General features: G+C 38.2%; 2 non-coding genes across 2 annotated transcripts; both read right to left on the bottom strand.

Moving 5' to 3' along the window:
* Nucleotides 1-1,301: 1,301 nt before the first annotated feature.
* trnas-uga (transfer RNA serine (anticodon UGA)) lies at nt 1,302-1,383 on the bottom strand. Its single transcript has one exon. It is a non-coding gene; the product is annotated as a tRNA-Ser (tRNA).
* Nucleotides 1,384-4,428: 3,045 nt separating this feature from the next.
* On the bottom strand, nt 4,429-4,500 carry trnaa-ugc (transfer RNA alanine (anticodon UGC)). Its single transcript has one exon. It is a non-coding gene; the product is annotated as a tRNA-Ala (tRNA).
* Between the last annotated feature and the right edge of the window lie 11,313 nt (nt 4,501-15,813).

Genomic DNA, 15,813 nt, shown 5'->3' with positions numbered 1-15,813 from the left:
ATGGCAACTTTACTGAGCAGCACTCAGTTAAGTTCAGGAAACACCAGACATTTTTACCACCTGTCAATGAAGTAGTCAGTAAAATAAATACTACACTGAACAGTAGTGGAGGGAGAGCAGAGCTGGAAATGAGACCTTCCTGGAGGGAATGAATCTAGAAATGTTAGCGTTCTTTCAGTTGAAGAAATCAGATTTGGGAGGGATGTTCTGGACGTTTTCATCCATTTTTATTTCATCCAGATAAACAAATCATGTTTTCTACTTGGGCAGAATACGCTAACATTGCTAACTAGCTAATATTATTTTCTAACTTCAGGCCTAAATTTGGGATTGACTGTTAAAATTGTTCACCTCACCTTTGTAAGCACCAGGTTTTGTCTTGATGATGTCATTCTATTTGTCTCTGGTTCTTTCCATTCATAAATCAAACCTGAATGTTAGCTAGCCTGCTCTTACTGTGTTCCATCAGCTGCAGGTTTGACCACAGGTAGCTTAGCTAACTGCTAACTAATGAATGTTTAGTCCAACAAAGAATGGAGGTTGATAGTCATTCATCCAAAGTCTTTGGTTTCAGATGGAGCCTCAACTGAGACTCCTAGTTCAGAGGATGGGTTTGTTTGCTGTCAGGTTGCCACCTTTCTGGAGGAAGACAGGAGACAAGACAGGACATATTCTTTCACCAGGGGGTCAAAGCAGACATCAGTCCCCACTGATCCTGGATCTGCTCTACATTCCTGCCTGTTAAAGGAAGGTTTTAGTCACTACTGTTGCAGGATGTGCTTGCTGATGGAGAATTGTTGGGTGTTAACTGATGGAAGGACTGAGGTGCTGGACCTGCTCTTCTTGTAGAGTGTCATGAGATCACTTTTGTTGTGATTTGGCGCTAAAAAAATAAAATTGATTTGACTGAAATGGAAACTGTCGGGGGGGGGGGGTGTAGCCTCCATAGGTTATTTCTTTGATCTCTGAATTCTGTGTTTGGTCTCTGAAATCTGTGTTTGATCTCGGGGTTCTGAGCATTGATCTCCTGCTTCAGTCTTTGATCTCTGATCATGGAGCTGATCTGGGAGCAGTCCTGATGTTAAATGTTGTGATGAAGGACAGTGTGGTGGTGAAATGGATGAAACATGTCAACATAAAATTAAATTTGAAACATATTTCAACCTTTATTTTGTGTTTGATGGCCATTTTTAAAGTCACTCGTGATTTGCTTTGACTCCTGGATCCTGTGGTGCCTGATGAGGAGACAACTGGAGCACAAAGTAGGGGAAGAGGTCTGATATGGACCATCAACAGTTGAACGTTGTTGGCAGGACTCGAACCTACGCGGGGAGACCCCAATGGATTTCAAGTCCATCGCCTTCACCACTCGGCCACAACAACCACATTCACACACATTTGTAGGAGACTGAAATTCATCAAATTATCTTTATTCTTATCTTTATTGTTATCATTTTGATGTTCTAGAGGAGACAACATCTGATCTTTGTTAGAGCCACCAGTCAAAGGTTTTCTTTAAAGGCTGCAGCAGCTGAGAATGAGGAATTAATAACCATCTTAGTGAGGACATTTTGAAACAATGACAGAAAAGATGACATTTTGCCAGCTCTGCTGCTCCAGCCAGTGTTGGACAGTGACTTGGGAATCTTTATTGTTGAATATCAGACTCCACTGGTGAGTGGATGCTGTATAAATTCCATCCATAAATGGAGGTGGATCCTAAAAGGGCTCGTTGACTCAGGAGGATCTCTCCACCCGACAGACTGAGAAGGAACCATCAAAGATGGCAGTTGGAGTTCTGTGGATCTGTCCTGGATTCCTCGTCCTCACGGACCAGAAGTCTGTCTGAAATACTGCACTGATTGATGATCTTTTCATGAATCTGAAAATGCTTCGAAACTTAAGAGGAAAACAAATCTATCTTTTATATTAATTTTCATCATGGGAACGGACGTCTGCTGTGGTTGGTTTTTAAACGAGAGCAGGAAAGGACAGACAGCAGAAGGCAAATAAATAGAAGAAAAGACAAAAGAGAGAGAGAGAGAGAAAGATTGAGAGGGAGGGAGGGCTCTAGTGGGGCTACTTCCTCTTCCTCTGCACTGTTAGTTCCGCCCTGTCTGCTGGTGTCTCCACTGCTGTCACAGAGCGGCTGATTGTCACACCAAGAGACCGCAAGTGTCTCATGTTCAGTGTCTGGCACGGGACTTTGCAAAAGTAGGTAGTTATAGTTACTAGTTACTTCTGCCAAAATGTAACTGAGATAGTACCTGAGTTCCTCCACTCTGAAAGTAACTCCTCACCAGGGAAAGTAACTACTGCAAGAAGACAGACATGTCCTCCCTCAAGCCTCACACAGACCATTGGTCCTGTTTGGTGTTCCAAGTCACACGTCTGGCCTTCTGTTTGAGGGGAGGAAGGTGTGGGGAACCCAACCCCTGGTTTACTGGGAGATTCATCACAGCCGACTTGGCACACACTTTGTTTGCTTCTGACCAAAAGACACAACAGGACCTCAGAGGACCGTACGACTCTTCTTTTCTTTTCACCAGGAGAGAAGTCTTTCTTTTTTGGAAAATGGCCGATTGCAACGGTAAGCAATTTCTTTATGTATTGTTGTCTTTAACTGATGCGATGATAAATTACGAGAGTGCTTTTCAACATTTGAAACCCCATTGAGCTCTGCAGGCGTGGGTTCCAATCCCATCCTCGTCGTAGGAGACTTTGGTTTCTGCTCCTAGATTCTGGAACGACTCTGAAGTGTGAGGCTTTTCAAGAGGAGATCCTGCAGCACCAGAGAGCTGCAGTTCCCTACAACGCCACCTGTTGAGTCGGGTGGCAGCAAAATACTTTATAACTATAGTATTCAAGGTTTATTACGATTCCACAAAAATACTTTCTAATTTATAGTTTTAAAGGTTCATTCCACCAAAATACTTTCTAATTTACAGTTTTAAAGGTTCATTCCACCAAAATACTTTCTAATTTATAGTTTTAAAGGTTCGTTCCACCAAATACTTTCTAATTTATAGTTTTAAAGGTTCATTCCACCAAAATACTTTCTAATTTATAGTTTTAAAGGTTCGTTCCACCAAAATACTGCTTTCTGTCCAACTTCTCAGTTTTAAAGGTTCCTTCAGTTGAGGGCTCCTGGTTCTGTGTGAGGGGTTGAGGGTCGATATGGGATGATGAGGAAGATTTCATGTCACGATGGTCCTGCAAAAGTAACTGAGAGTCATGACATCAAACAATGTCATCAAAATATGCTTGAACTCTTAAAATGGCAATAAAATCTACTGGAATCATTTTACCACAAACACTTTTATTGTGTTTTTGTGAGCATCATTTTTCAAACATTATAACATAAACTTTAAAAAGGGTCCATTCACTAACACTCTTACTTGAAGGTAGTCACTGATGTCAGTAAACAGCTGATAAAGATTTGTGTTCATGTTTTAATTCTCTACTCTGACCTGTGCTGAGACACTGGACCAGAGAGGAAGACCTGCTCAGCCTCCTGCATGGACCAGTTCTGCAGCTCAGTGATGACGACGAGGGATTCAGCATTGAGTTCATTTTAAACTTTTTGGAGGAAACAACTGTAAATTAACCAGCAGTTACTGGTGATGCTTCACAGTTTCCAAGCTCAAACGGCCTCCTGCTTGTTGGACTCACAATTTCCAAAAATTGTAGACATCAAAAGTCAAATCATGGTTTTGTTTGGTTTTGTGTTGTTTTGTTTTTTACTGGAGGAAAACTTCAAATTGTGATGATGTGTCTGACTTAGAAACTGAACCCCCAAAAATCAAAAAGTCTCCTTCTTCTGTGCCGTGATCTCTGAGCTGATCATGATTGATCTCATCAATAATCCTTGGCAGCCGACCAGTCACACACAGCCCCCCCCCCCACACACACACACACTGAGACATGCAGCAGCTCACAGTAACTGCCTCCGTCACACAGCAGATAGACTCCTTTCTATAACAAGATAAGCAGTAGAAATGGATGGAAGTGATGATGAACTGATGAACAGGTGATTTGTCCAAAAGTCAACATCAGATTCATTTCCAATCTGTGGAAGCAGTTTCATCTTGAGGTTCCAGGTAAGAACAGCCAGCTGTGGGCTGACACACATCTCTTCAGGAGCACTTCTATGCTCCAAACTTGCCAGGTTGAATTGTGTCTGTATTCTGAGGGCAGCAGGAGGACGGAGGAGTGAGGACACACAAATTTGGAACTGAGAGCAGCTGTGTGTGGGATTTCCCCAGCAAAGATAAAACCAGCTCCTTCATGCTGGCCATGAAGGCTCACAGTCACACTGAGCCTGCTACAAATACTTTGATATGCAACAGACTGGTTTCTCTTCTGGTAGTTTGTTGTCACATTTATGGATCAATTTAGCTGATAAGATGAAGGCTACACAGGACCAGCTGGAGATGCCGGGGATTGAACCCAGGTCCTCACACATGCAAAGCATGCGCTCTACCACTGAGCTACACCCCCTCTGTCAGAGTCACTGTTTAACTGATGCAGCAACACAAACACAGACACAACATTTTTCTTCTTCATTTTAGGGATAAAAAGGAAGTCAGCCTGTGATCTCAAAGGCTCTGTGATCTCAGGAGTTTCACTGTGATGTCAGCCCACACAACCTTAGACCACAGAGGCAAGTCAGGCTCCAGGAAGCTGAGGCTGCTCCGTTCTCAGTCCAGTCCAGAGTGAAGGTTTTCCTCTCTGAAGCTTTCCAATCCAGCCCAGATCCTCTCTGACTAGCAGGAGTCTTTGACCAGGAAAAGAGAACTATATTGAACGTCTGCTCATCCTTAGAATGAAGTAAAAGTATTTGTGTTCCTAAAATAATCTCCAGATGCTAAGATCAATTATTAACATTGATTGACAGCTCTAAACTGAGCCACCATCACTATACAGTTGCAACTGAAATATTTAGAAATATTTCAAGGAAGCAGCAGGCCCTCATCCGCCTGAGGTATATCAGGTGGAGGGAATTGAATTCGGAATTGAACATGAATTCGGAAGAATTGCTAATGAACTTAAAATGATGCTAACAGTAATGTAGTGATACTTGCTAATAAACTCAAAGTGATGCTGACAGTAATGTAGTAAGAGTTGCTACAAACCTCAAAATAATGCAACAATAATGTAGTAAGAGTTGCTACGAACCTCAAAATAATGCGACAGTAATGTAGTAAAAATTGCTACGAACCTCAAAATATTTCGACAGTGATGTCAGAAGAATTGCTAATGAACTCAAAATAATGCTAACAGTAATTTAGTAATCGTTGCTAATAAACTCAGTGATGCTTAGAGTAATGTAGTAAGTGTTTCGAATAACCTCAAAGTGATGCTGACAGTCTTGTACTAAGAGTTGCTTCGAACCTCAAAATAATGCGAAAGTGATGTCAGAAGAATTGCGAAAGATCTCAAAATGATGCGACAGTGATGTCAGAAAAATTGGTAATGATCGCAAAATGATGCTAACAGTAATGGAGTGAACGTTTCGAATAACCTCAAAGTGATGCTGACAGTAATGTAGTAAGAGTTGCTACGAACCTTAAAATAATGCAACAATAATGTCGTAAGAGTTGCCACGAAACTCAATATAATGCGACAGTAATGTCGGAAGAATTGCTAATGAACTTAAAATGATGCTAACAGTAATGTAGTGATTGTTGCTAATCAACTCAGTGATGCTTACAGTAATGTAGTAAGTGTTTCGAACAACCTCAAAGTGATGGTGACAGTCATGTAGTAAGAGTTGCTACGAACCTCAAAATAATGCGACAGTGATGTCAGAAGAATTGCTAAAGATCTCAAAATGATGCGACAGTGATGTAGTAAGAATTGCTAATGAACTCAAAATGATGCTAACAGTAATGGAGTGAAACTTTCGAATAACCTCAAAGTGATGCTGACAGTCATGTTGTAAGTGTTGCTACAAACCTCAAAATAATGCGAAAGAAATGTAGTAAAAGTTGCTACGAACCTCAAAATATTGCGACAGTGATGTCGGAAGAATTGCTAATGAACTCAAAATGATGCAAACAGTAATGTAGTGATAGTTGCTAAGAAACTCAGTGATGCTTACAGTAATGTAGTAAGAGTTTCGAACAACCTCAAAGTGATGCTGAAAGTCATTTAGTAAGAGTTGCTAATGAACTCAATTCAATGCTACAGTGATGTCGTGAGAATTGCTCATGAACTCAAAATGATGCTAACAGTAATGTAGTGATAGTTGCGAATAAACTCAAAATGATGCTAACAGTAATGTAGTGATAGTTGCTAATCAAGTCAGTGATGCTAACAGTAATGTAGTAAGTGTTTCGAAAAACCTCAAAGTGATGATGAAAGTCATGTAGTAAGAGTTGCTTTGAACCTCAAAATAATGCGACAGTGAGTCAGAAGAATTGGTCATGATCTCAAACTGATGGGACAGTGATGTCGTAAGAATTGCTAATGAACTCAAAATGATGCTAACAGTAATGGAGTGAAACTTTCGAATAACCTCAAAGTGATGCTGACAGTCATGTTGTAAGTGTTGCTACAAACCTCAAAATAATGCGAAAGAAATGAAGTAAAAGTTGCTGAGAAACCTCAAAATATTGCGACAGTGATGTCGGAAGAATTGCTAATGAACTCAAGAAGATGCTAACAGTAATGTAGTGATAGTTGCAAAGAAACTCAGTGATGCTTACAGTAATGTAGTAAGAGTTTCGAACAACCTCAAAGTGATGCTGAAAGTCATTTAGTAAGAGTTGCTAATGAACTCAATTCAATGCTACTGTGATGTCGTGAGAATTGCTCATGAACTCAAAATGATGCTAACAGTAATGTAGTGATAGTTGCGAATAAACTCAAAATGATGCTAACAGTAATGTAGTGATAGTTGCTAATCAAGTCAGTGATGCTAACAGTAATGTAGTAAGTGCTTCGAACAACCTCAAAGTGATGCTGACAGTCATGCAGTAAGAGTTGCTACGAACCTCAAAATAATGCGACAGTGATGTCAGAAGAATTGCGAATGAACACAAAATGATGCTAACAGTAATGTAGTGATAGATGCTAATAAACTCAGTGATGCTTACAGTAATGTAGGAAGTGTTTCGAACAACCTCAAAGTGATGATGACAGTCATGTAGTAAGAGTTGCTTTGAACCTCAAAATAATGCGACAGTGATGTCAGAAGAATTGCTAATGAACTCAAAATGATGCTAACAGTAATGTAGTGATAGATGCTAATAAACTCAGTGATGCTTACAGTAATGTAGTAACTGTTTCGAAAAACCTCAAAGTGATGCTGACAGTCATGTACTAAGAGTTGCTACGAACCTCAAAATGATGCGACAGTGATGGAGTAAGAATTGCTCATGAACTCAAAATGATGCTAACAGTAATGGAGTGAAACTTTCGAATAACCTCAAAGTGATGCTGACAGTCATGTAGTTAGAGTTAATACGAACCTCAAAATAATGCGACAGTAATGTAGTAAAAGTTGCTACGAACCTCAAAATATTGCGACAGTCATGTCGGAAGAATTGCTAATGAACTCAAGATGATGCTAACAGTAATGTAGTGATAGTTGCTAAGAAACTCAATGATGCTTACAGGAATGTAGTAAGAGTTTCTAACAACCTCAAAGTGATGCTGACAGTCATTTAGTAAGAGTTGCTAATGAACTCAATTTAATGCAATAAAAATGTAGTAAGAGTTGCTACGAACCTATAAATAATGTGACAGTGATGTCAGAAGAATTGCTAATGATCTCAAAATGATGCGACAGTGATTTCGTAAGAATTGGTCATGAACTCAAAATGATGCTAACAGTAATGGAGTGAACGTTTCAAATAACCTCAAAGTGATGCTGAAAGTCATGTACTAAGAGTTGCTACGAACCTCAAAATAATGCGAAAGTAATGTAGTAGAAGTTGCTACGAACCTCAAAATATTGCGACAGTGATGTCAGAAGAATTGCTAAAGATCTCAAAATGATGCGACAGTGGTTTAGTAAGAATTGCTCATGAACTCAAAATGATGCTAACAGTAATGGAGTGAAAGTTTCGAATAACCTCAAAGTGATGCTGACAGTAATGTAGTAAGAGTTGCTAATGAACTCAATTTAATGCAACAGTGATGTCGTGAGAATTGCTCAACAACTCAAAATGATGCTAACAGTAATGTAGTAAGAGTTGCTACGAACCTCAAAATATTGCGACAGTGATGTCGGAAGAACTGCTAATGATCTCAAAATGATGCGACAGTGATGTAGTAAGAATTGCTAATGAACTCACAATGATGCTAACAGTAATGGAGTGAAACTTTCAAATAACCTCAAAGTGATGTTTACAGTCATGTAGTAAGTGTTGCTACGAACCTCAAAATAATGCGACAGTAATGTAGTAAAAGTTGCTACGAACCTCAAAATATTGCGACAGTGATGTCGGAAGAATTGCTAATGAACTCAAAATGATGCTAACAGTAATGTAGTGATAGTTGCTAATCAACTCAGAATGATGCTAACAGTAATGTAGTAAGTGTTTCGAATAACCTCAAAGTGATGCTGACAGTCATGAAGTAAGAGTTGCTAAGAACCTCAAAATAATGCGACAGTAATGTAGTAAAAGTTGATACGAACATCAAAATAATGCGACAGTGATGTCGGAAGAATTAATAATGAACTCAAAATGATGCTAACAGTAATGTAGTGATAGTTGCTAATCAAGTCAGTGATGCTTACAGTAATGTAGTAAGTGTTTCGAATAACCTCAAAGTGATGCTGACAGTCATGTAGTAAGAGTTGCTACGAACCTCAATATAATGCGACAGTAATGTAGTAAAAGTTGCTACGAACCTCAAAATATTGCGACAGTGATGTCGGAAGAATTGCTAATGAACTCAAGATGATGCTAACAATAATGTAGTGATAGTTGCTAAGAAACTCAGTGATGCTTACAGTAATGTAGTAAGAGTTTCGAACAACCTCAAAGTGATGCTGACAGTCATTTAGTAAGAGTTGCTAATGAACTCAATTTAATGCTACAGTGATGTCGTGAGAATTGCTCATGAACTCAAAATGATGCTAACAGTAATGTAGTGATAGTTGCTAATAAACTCAAAGTGATGCTGACAGTAATGTAGTAAGAGTTGCTACGAACCTTAAAATAATGCAACAATAATGTAGTAAGAGTTGCTACGAACCTCAAAATATTGCGACAGTGATGTCGGTAGAACTGCTAATGATCTCAAAATGATGCTAACAGTAATGTAGTAAGAATTGCTAATGAACTTAAAATGATGCTAACAGTAATGTAGTGATAGTTGCTACGAACCTCAAATTATTGCGACAGTGATGTCAGAAGAATTGCTAATGAGCTCAAAATGATGCGACAGTGATTTAGTAAGAATTGCTAATGAACTCAAAATGATGCTAACAGTAATGGAGTGAAAGTTTCGAATAACCTCAAAGTGATGCTGACAGTCATGTAGTTAGAGTTGCTACGAACCTCAAAATATTGCGACAGTGATGTAGGAAGAATTGCGAATGAACTCAAAATGATGCTAACAGTAATGTAGTGATAGTTGCTAATAAACTCAGTGATGCTTACAGTAATGTAGTAAGTGTTTCGAATAACCTCAAAGTGATGCTGACAGTCATGTCGTAAGAGTTGCTACGAACCTCAATATAATGCGACAGTAATGTCGTAAAAGTGGCTACGAACCTCAAAATATTGCGACAGTGATGTCGGAAGAATTGCTAATGAACTTAAAATGATGCTAACAGTAATGTAGTGATAGTTGCTACGAACCTCAATATAATGCGACAGTAATGTAGTAAAAGTCGCTACGAACCTGAAAATATTGCGAAAGTGATGTCAGAAGAATTGCTAAAGATCTCAAAATGATGCGACAGTGGTTTAGTAAGAATTGCTCATGAACTCAAAATGATGCTAACAGTAATGGAGTGAAAGTTTCGAATAACCTCAAAGTGATGCTGACAGTAATGTAGTAAGAGTTGCTACGAACTTTAAAATAATGCAACAATAATGTAGTAAGAGTTGCTACGAACCTAAAAATATTGCGAGAGTGATGTCGGAAGAACTGCTAATGATCTCAAAATGATGCGACAGTGATGTAGTAAGAATTGCGAATGAACTCACAATGATGCTAACAGTAATGGAGTGAAACTTTCAAATAACCTCAAAGTGATGCTGACAGTCATGAAGTAAGAGTTGCTAAGAACCTCAAAATAATGCGACAGTAATGTAGTAAAAGTTGATACGAACATCAAAATAATGCAACAGTGATGTCGGAAGAATTAATAATGAACTCAAAATGATGCTAACAGTAATGTAGTGATAGTTGCTAATCAAGTCAGTGATGCTTACAGTAATGTAGTAAGTTTTTCGAATAACCTCTAAGTGATGCTGACAGTCATGTCGTAAGAGTTGCTACTAACCTCAATATAATGCGACAGTAATGTAGTAAAAGTCGCTACGAACCTCAAAATATCGCGACAGTGATGTCGGAAGAATTGCTAATGATCTCAAAATGATGCGACAGTGATGTAGTAAGAATTGCTAATGAACTCAAAATGATGCTAACAGTAATGGAGTTCAATTTTCGAATAACCTCAAAGTGATGCTGACAGTCGTGTAGTAAGAGTTGCTACGAACCTCAAAATAATGCGACAGTGATGTCGGAAGAATTGCTCATGATCTCAAAATGATGCTAACAGTAATGTAGTGATAGTTGCTAATCAAGTCAGTGATGCTTACAGTAATGTAGTAAGTGTTTCGAATAACCTCAAAGTGATGCTGACAGTCATGTAGTAAGAGTTGCTACGAACCTCAATATAATGCGACAGTAATGTAGTAAAAGTTGCTACGAACCTCAAAATATTGCGACAGTGATGTCGGAAGAATTGCTAATGAACTCAAGATGATGCTAACAATAATGTAGTGATAGTTGCTAAGAAACTCAGTGATGCTTACAGTAATGTAGTAAGAGTTTCGAACAACCTCAAAGTGATGCTGACAGTCATTTAGTAAGAGTTGCTAATGAACTCAATTTAATGCTACAGTGATGTCGTGAGAATTGCTCATGAACTCAAAATGATGCTAACAGTAATGTAGTGATAGTTGCTAATAAACTCAAAGTGATGCTGACAGTAATGTAGTAAGAGTTGCTACGAACCTTAAAATAATGCAACAATAATGTAGTAAGAGTTGCTACGAACCTCAAAATATTGCGACAGTGATGTCGGTAGAACTGCTAATGATCTCAAAATGATGCTAACAGTAATGTAGTAAGAATTGCTAGTGAACTTAAAATGATGCTAACAGTAATGTAGTGATAGTTGCTACGAACCTCAAATTATTGCGACAGTGATGTCAGAAGAATTGCTAATGATCTCAAAATGATGCGACAGTGATTTAGTAAGAATTGCTAATGAACTCAAAATGATGCTAACAGTAATGGAGTGAAAGTTCTGAATAACCTCAAAGTGATGCTGACAGTCATGTAGTTAGAGTTGCTGCGAACCTCAAAATATTGCGACAGTGATGTAGGAAGAATTGCTAATGAACTCAAAATGATGCTAACAGTAATGTAGTGATAGTTGCTAATAAACTCAGTGATGCTTACAGTAATGTAGTAAGTGTTTCGAATAACCTCAAAGTGATGCTGACAGTCATGTCGTAAGAGTTGCTACGAACCTCAATATAATGCGACAGTAATGTAGTAAAAGTGGCTACGAACCTCAAAATATTGCGACAGTGATGTCGGAAGAATTGCTAATGAACTTAAAATGATGCTAACAGTAATGTAGTGATAGTTGCTACGAACCTCAATATAATGCGACAGTAATGTAGTAAAAGTCGCTACGAACCTGAAAATATTGCGACAGTGATGTCAGAAGAATTGCTAAAGATCTCAAAATGATGCGACAGTGATTCAGAAAGAATTGCTCATGAACTCAAAATGATGCTAACAGTAATGGAGTGAACGTTTCGAATAACCTCAAAGTGATGCTGACAGTCTTGTACTAAGAGTTGCTACGAACATCAAACTAATGCGACAGTGATGTCAGAAGAATTGCTAATGATCTCAAAATGATGCGACAGTGATGTAGTAAGAATTGCTAATGAACTCAAAATGATGCTAACAGTAATGGAGTGAAACTTTCGAATAACCTCAAAGTGATGCTTACAGTCATGTAGTAAGTGTTGCTACGAACCTCAAAATAATGCGACAGTAATGTAGTAAAAGTTGCTACGAACCTCAAAATATTGCGACAGTGATGTCGGAAGAATTGCTCATGAACTCAAGATGATGCTAAAAGTGATGGAGTGAAACTTTCGAATAACCTCAAAGTGATGCTGACAGTCTTGTACTAAGAGTTGCTACGAACATCAAAATAATGCGACAGTGATGTCAGAAGAATTGCTAATGATCTCAAAATGATGCGACAGTGATGTAGTAAAAGTTGCTACGAACCTCAAAATATTGCGACAGTGATGTCGGAAGAATTGCTCATGAAGTCAAGATGATGCTAACAGTAATGGAGTGAAACTTTCGAATAACCTCAAAGTGATGCTGACAGTCTTGTACTAAGAGTTGCTACGAACATCAAAATAATGCGACAGTGATGTCAGAAGAATTGCTAATGATCTCAAAATGATGCGACAGTGATGTAGTAAGAATTGCTAATGAACTCAAAATGATGCTAACAGTAATGGAGTGAAACTTTCGAATAACCTCAAAGTGATGCTTACAGTCATGTAGTAAAAGTTGCTACGGACCTCAAAATATTGCGACAGTGATGTCGGAAGAATTGCTCATGAACTCAAGATGATGCTAACAGTAATGGAGTGAAACTTTCGAATAACCTCAAAGTGATGCTGACAGTCATGTAGTAAGTGTTGCTACGAACATCAAAATAATGCGACAGTAATGTAGTAAAAGTTGATACGAACCTCAAAATAATGCGACAGTAATGTCGGAAGAATTGCTAATGAACTTAAAATGATGCTAACAGTAATGTAGTGATAGTTGCTAATCAAGTCAGTGATGCTTACAGTAATGTAGTAAGTGTTTCGAACAACCTCAAAGTGATGCTGACAATCATGTAGTAAGAGTTGCTACGAACCTCAAAATAATGTGACAGTGATGTCAGAAGAATTGCTAATGATCTCAAAATGATGCGACAGTGATTTAGTAAGAATTGCTAATGAACTCAAAGTGATGCTAACAGTAATGGAGTGAACGTTTCGAATAACCTCAAAGTGATGCTGACAGTAATGTAGTAAAAGTTGATACGAACCTCAAAATAATGCGACAGTAATGTCGGAAGAATTGCTAATGAACTTAAAATGATGCTAACAGTAATGTAGTGATAGTTGCTAATCAAGTCAGTGATGCTTACAGTAATGTAGTAAGTGTTTTGAACAACCTCAAAGTGATGCTGACAGTCATGTAGTAAGAGTTGCTACGAACCTCAAAATAATGTGACAGTGATGTCAGACGAATTGCTAATGATTTCAAAATGATGCGACAGTGATTTAGTAAGAATTGCTAATGAACTCAAAATGATGCTAACAGTCATGGAGTGAAACTTTCGAATAACCTCAAAGTGATGCTGACAGTCATGTACTAAGAGTTGCTACGAACCTCAATATAATGCGACAGTAATGTAGTAAAAATTGCTCCGCACCTCAAAATATTGCGATGCGACATTGATGTCGGAAGAATTGCTAATGAACTCAAAATGATGCTAACAGTAATGTAGTGATAGTTGCTAATGAACTCAAAATGATGCTAACAGTAATGTAGTAAGTGTTTCGAATAACCTCAAAGTGATGCTGACAGTCATGTAGCAAGAGTTGCTACGAACCTCAAAATAATGTGACAGTGATGTCAGAAGAATTGCTCATGATCTCAAAATGATGCGACAGTGAATTAGTAAGAATTGCTAATGAACTCAAAATGATGCTAACAGTAATGGAGTGAACGTTTCGAATAACCTCAAAGTGATGCTGACAGTCTTGTACTAAGAGTTGCTACGAACCTCAAAATAATGCGACAGTGATGTCGGAAGAATTGCTAATGAACTCAAGATGATGCTAACATTAATGTAGTGATAGTTGCTAAGGAACTCAGTGATGCTTACAGTAATGTAGAAGGAGTTTCGAATAACCTCAAAGTGATGCTGACAGTCATTTAGTAAGAGTTGCAAATGAACTCAATTTAATGCTGCAGTGATGTCGTGAGAATTGCTCAACAACTCAAAATGATGCGAACAGTAATGTAGTGATAGTTGCTAATAAACTCAAAGTGATGCTGACAGTAATGTAGTAAGAGTTGCTACGAACCTCAAAATATTGCGACAGTGATGTCGGAAGAATTGCTCATGAAGTCAAGATGATGCTAACAGTAATGGAGTGAAACTTTCGAATAACCTCAAAGTGATGCTGACAGTCTTGTACTAAGAGTTGCTACGAACATCAAAATAATGCGACAGTGATGTCAGAAGAATTGCTAATGATCTCAAAATGATGCGACAGTGATGTAGTAAGAATTGCTAATGAACTCAAAATGATGCTAACAGTAATGGAGTGAAACTTTCGAATAACCTCAAAGTGATGCTTACAGTCATGTAGTAAAAGTTGCTACGGACCTCAAAATATTGCGACAGTGATGTCGGAAGAATTGCTCATGAACTCAAGATGATGCTCACAGTAATGGAGTGAAACTTTCGAATAACCTCAAAGTGATGCTGACAGTCATGTAGTAAGTGTTGCTACGAACATCAAAATAATGCGACAGTAATGTAGTAAAAGTTGATACGAAACTCAAAATAATGCGACAGTAATGTCGGAAGAATTGCTAATGAACTCAAAATGATGCTAACATTAATGTAGTGATAGTTGCTAAGGAACTCAGTGATGCTTACAGTAATGTAGAAGGAGTTTCGAATAACCTCAAAGTGATGCTGACAGTCTTGTACCAAGTGTTGCTACAGACATCAAAATTATGCGACAGTGATGTCAGAAGAATTGCTAATGATCTCAAAATGATGCGACAGTGATGTCGTAAGAATTGCTAATGAACTCAAAATGATGCTAACAGTAATGGAGTGAAACTTTCGAATAACCTCAAAATGATGCTGACAGTCATGTAGTAAGTGTTGCTACGAACCTCAAAATAATGCAACAGTAATGCAGAAAAAGTTGCTACGAACCTCAAAATAATGCGACAGTGATGTCGGAAGAAATGCTAATGAACTCAAAATGATGCTAACAGTAATGTAGTGATAGTTGCTAATCAAGTCAGTGATGCTTAAAGTAATGTAGTAAGAGTTTCAAATAACCTCAAAGTGATGCTGACAGTCATGTAGTAAGAGTTGCTACGAACCTCAATATAATGCGAAAGTCATGTAGTAAGAGTTGCTCATGAACTTTAAATGATGCTAACAGTAATGTAGTGATAGTTGCTAATCAAGTCAGTGATGCTTACAGTAATGTAGTAAGTGTTTTGAACAACCTCAAAGTGATGCTGACAGTCATGTAGTAAGAGTTGCTACGAACCTCAAAATAATGTGACAGTGATGTCAGACGAATTGCTAATGATTTCAAAATGATGCGACAGTGATTTAGTAAGAATTGCTAATGAACTCAAAATGATGCTAACAGTCATGGAGTGAAACTTTCGAATAACCTCAAAGTGATGCTGACAGTCATGTACTAAGAGTTGCTACGAACCTCAATATAATGCGACAGTAATGTAGTAAAAATTGCTCCGCAC

The sequence above is a fragment of the Aulostomus chinensis genome, chromosome 1, assembly GCF_037954235.1.
Source record: "Aulostomus chinensis isolate RoL2024-O1b breed Wild chromosome 1, RoL_Achi_v1.0, whole genome shotgun sequence".
Taxonomy (NCBI): domain Eukaryota; kingdom Metazoa; phylum Chordata; class Actinopteri; order Syngnathiformes; family Aulostomidae; genus Aulostomus; species Aulostomus chinensis.
The sequence above is the reverse complement of the archived record's forward strand: the minus strand, read 5'-3'. Positions and strand labels throughout refer to the sequence as shown.